Below are 4,805 nucleotides of genomic sequence, written 5' to 3'. Positions count from 1 at the left end.
CCAAAGCTAGACAGTCTAATTTGAATCTCTGCTTTGCCCAGGTCTGAAATCCTAGGCAAGTTATTTAATCTCTCTGTGCCTCAGTTTCCTCATCTATAATATAGGCATAATAACAGTACCTATGCCTCAAGGAAAACTGTAAGGATTGAGTTAATACATGTAAAGCCGGTAGAATAAATCCAGGCTTGCAGTGAACTAGGGAGATGATACCTATAAAGGCTATTGAACAAGTCATTCAAGAAGTGATGAGAGCCTGAGCTTAGACATCAGACCTGGGAATTGACAGAAGGGGGCAAAAGAGTGTGTGACAAGTGTCACCTAATATTTCGCTGCTCTCCCTCCTCCCACTAAGCACTGGGAAGATGTCAGCGGTCTGACTCTTTCCCTAGTACGTGGTCTCGTATGAAGGACTCAGTCTCCTGACCCATCAAATCAGAATCTCTCTGGGTAGGACCCAGGCATTCTTACAGCTTCCCAGGTGACACAATGCGCACCCATATTCAGAAACTACTGACTTAAACCATGGTCCCCAAGGCTTGGTGGGTGTCAGAATCACTCAAACTGCTGGGCCCACCCCAGTTTCCAATTCAGTAGATCTGGGATGAGGCCCAAGCATTACATTATTAGATAATTACTTATCTATACATATAAAATCCTAAGTGACCGTTGGACCATTGGACCATTTGACCATAGGACTGTTCGACCGGTAGCTATGATGCACACTGACCACCAAGGGGCAGATGCTCAATGCACAGGCATGGAAACATGGAACAGCCTGATGAATCTCCGAGGGAAGAGGGGAGGGGGGAGGGCAGGAAGAGATTAACCAAAGATCTTACTAGTATATGCATACTAGAGGCTCAGTACATGGATTCATGCACTGGTGGGGTCCCTTGGCCTGGCTTGCAGGAATCGGGCCCAAAGCAGCAGTCTGACATCCCCCAAGGGGTCCCAGATTGCAAGAGAGCACAAGCCAGGCTGGGGGACCCCCACCGGAGCACTGGGCCTCTAGTTAGATAATAAGCTCCCAGCTCAGTGGTTCTCAACCTGTGGGTCGTGACCCCTTTGGGGGTCGAACGACCCTTTCACAGGGGTTGCCTAAGACCATCGGAAAACACATATATAATTACCTATTGTTTTTGTGATTAATCACTATGCTTTAATTATGTTCCATTTGTAACAATGAAAATACATCCTGCATATCAGATATTTACATTACGACTCATAACAGTAGCAAAATTACAGTTATGAAGTAGCAGTGAAAATAATTCTATGGTTGGGGGTCACCACAACATGAGGAACTGTATTAAAGGGTCGCGGCATTAGGAAGGTTGAGAACCACTGTCCCAGCTGCTGCTGCTGGACCACACTTTGAGAACCTCTGCTCTAGACAGTCTCCCTCATCTCACCCAATCATGCCGATGGCACCAGATACTCTGTCTCTCTCCGCTGTGTCACCACCCCTACCCCTTGTTCACGCAGGAAGAGAGGACTTTAATAAAATAGGAAACATTAGGAAATTTGGCCTCAGATCAACAGGGTCGATTATGAAATGAAAGGGCAGAGGGCAAGGTAGTTAATTAACTTGAACGTCTGTGTCACTTATTTAATGTCCCTTCAGTAGTGAGAGGTGACTTCGCCCTGTGGCCAGCAGCTGTGGTCTTATAGATGGAGCAGCCGAGGGGCGGAAGCCACGTAGGGAAATCTGCTCCCGATCAGACCCGCCCTTTGGACTGCGGGATTGTGACCAAGTTGCCTGATGTCTCGGTTTTCCACTCTGAAAAGGGAGGGTTATAATAATACTTGCCTCATCGTTGTGAGGACTGGGTTAAGTACCATTTGAAAGTGCCTACTTAGTAAATGGTAGCTATTATTATTTTTAATTCTCACCAGAGGAGATGTTTATTGATTTTAAGAGAGGGGGAGGATGGGGGAGGATGAGGGAGAGAGAGAGAGAGAGAGAGAGAGAGAGAGAGAGAGAGAGAGAGAGAAACATAGAAGTGAGGGAAGCATCTATCAGTTGCCTTTCAGTATGCGCCATGATGGGGATGGAGCCTGAACCTTTCAATGTACAGGATGACACTCCAACCAACTGAGCCACACCGGCCAGGGTGGTAGCTCTTATTTTTATTGTTACTACTATAATATTATTCTTGGCTCTGCTGCTGTCAGGGCCTCTCTTAAAAAGATTCTCAGCAACAAATTATGTTTAGAGTTTAAGAGTTTATTTGTGTGTTGTTTTTTTTAAGGGGGGGGCGGGCTTTTTATTGATTAGAAGTAGTTGCCATATTTACCAGGGAAGTTCAGAGCTAAATTCTATGAAATTTTGGCAATCCTCTTTAGCCTAAACGTTCTGATATAAGTGACTCTCCCCTTGATTATACACGAGGCACTCCTTTCTTTACTTACCTCAGTCTCATTCGTGACCGCTAGCTCATTTTGTCTCCCCACTGGCTTCTAAGATCCCCAGAAGAAGGCCTGCCATTCTCTGCTGTGTCAGAGCGGACGCCTCCCCGGCCATGTTGGATGGGGGGATGGAAGTGAGGGCTCTACATGAATACGAGTGATCTGAAGTCCTTTGGGCAATGCATGGTTTCTACTAGTAAGTGCAGAGAAAACATGAGGGCTCTGGGTCTTGCTGGCCTCATCTGTGAGGTGGAGTCAATTCCATTTCAACTAACACTCGTTGAGAAAGAGAAAGTCACTTCCATAGAAAGAACATGGGTGGTCCTGAGCTCAGATTCCAGATGGACCAGTCCCTTCCTTCCCTTCTTTTCGTCGGGCAGGTTCCCTAACCTCGCTAGGCCTGGCCGTCCTCGGGTGTAAAATGAAATTAATGATGTCTCCACTGTGGCGTCTGTGAAACTAGAGGATCTGACGTGTGTGGACACACCTGGTATAGTACCTTTCCCCCTTGGATGTTCGGTTAACTTTTGGTTCTTTCTCTTGACTTCGCCCTGCCTTGCAAGGATTTAGACATGACACTGGCTTCTACAGAGCCAGGCCTGGAGGGAGGCAAACAGGAACGGGCAGGGGCAGCATTTAAGGAGGCCCTCACTCTCAGGATTGTGCAAGTGCAGGTCTGGGCCTGACAGGAAGGACCTCCGTAAATGTTGCTCCGTAAATACTCTGCCTGCAGCACCCTTGCCCCACCCTGGGCTTCTGGGTGACTTTTGATATAGCCACACCCCATACACAATTGTATTTAAATGACCATCATGAAACTGGCTGGAAACCCACTTTGGGGGTTTTCGAACCTATAGGAATCTGTAGTTTCAAATCCGATCAAAACAGATGGCTTATGGTGATGCAAGGCCAGCAAGCAAAAGCCAACTGGCAGGTGGGACGGAGTTCCTGTCCCTGCGAAGAGGGTAAAGGAGCCCTAGCCGGTTTGGCTCAGTGGATAGAGAGTTGGCCTGTGGACTGAAGGGTCCCAGGTTCGATTCTAGTCAAGGGCACATGCCGGGGTTGTGGGCTCGATCCCCAGTAGGGGGTGTGCAGAAGGCAGCCAATCAATGATTCACATCATTGATGTTTCTATCTCTCTCTCTCTCCCTCTCCCTTCCCCTCTGAAATCAATAAAAATATATTTATAAAATAAAATAAAGAGGCCATAACCGGTTTGGCTCAGTGGATAGAGCATTGGCTTTTGGACTCAAGGGTCCCAGGTTTGATTCCGGTCAAGGGCATGTACCTTGGTTGCGGACATATACCCAGTAGGGAGTGTGCAGGAGGCAGCTGATCGATGTTTCTCTCTCATCAATGTTTCTAACTCTCTATCCTTCTCCCTTCCTCTCTGTAAAAAATCACTAAAATATATTTTTAAAAAAATAAAATAAAAAAAGAGGGTAAAGGAAGCAAACCAGACCCACTTGAACAGGGCTTTTAAAATCCATCCCATAATTAGCTCATCAAGTTTCAACTTTCTCTGATCTCCATGAGGTAGCAACATTTAAACAATTCAGAGACAGAGAAATAGGCGATTTTCCTAAGGTCATAAAGCAACTTAGGTTTGAGGCACAGGCTAGACCAGGCTTTCTCAAAGCAGGGTCGAGAGTCCAGCTCCTGACTTCTGGGCTGTGTCCCAAACCTCCGGAATCAGTCTCAGGAGGTGGGCTGGCATGGGCAGTGAAGTCCTCGGAGATCCATATTCTCTGACTTCTGTGCCGTGGTCCCACGTCAGCATCACACCACGTCTCTGAATGTACAGGAGAGAGGATGCTTTAGCCCAAGTGTGCTAGGCGAGCCTCGGTGCTGCGTGGTATACGATGAAGTCCGTTGGCACAGTAGCTCAGCCCTTATTCTCACAGGCATTGGGAAGCATATAACGATCACTTCAAACACACGAGTTCCTGAAGTTTTGCTTAGGACAAAGTTAAGTTCTGAAAGGTAAACCAATTTGAAGTTGACTTAAGGAAAAGATAGTACCCATAAGCACTCACATGTGGCAAACACTGTGCAAGTGATACAGTAATGAGTGAAGTTCGGGACACACAGCTTTGGGCGATTCTGTCCAGAGCAGAAGCTGGGCTGGAAGGCAACGATTGAAATTTCTTTTGAGAGCCAAATTTTTTAACCTTAAACTATATAGGTAGGTACATTGTTATTAACTTAATTAGGGTACTCCTAAGCTGGCCTTTGCTAAAAACATCCTCAATCTGATTGAGGTACATTCGCTGAGGTCGACCCCTTCCAACTCTCCCATCCACACTCGTCTTATATACTTGTTTCGTCTATCTCCTTTCCGAAAACCGACTTCTGCGCATGGGCCACGAAGTTTCAATTGCACTGTACGTGCTCCTGCA

This window comes from Myotis daubentonii, chromosome 1 (assembly GCF_963259705.1).
Source record: "Myotis daubentonii chromosome 1, mMyoDau2.1, whole genome shotgun sequence".
NCBI lineage: Eukaryota > Metazoa > Chordata > Mammalia > Chiroptera > Vespertilionidae > Myotis > Myotis daubentonii.
Note: the sequence above shows the minus strand (reverse complement) of the source record.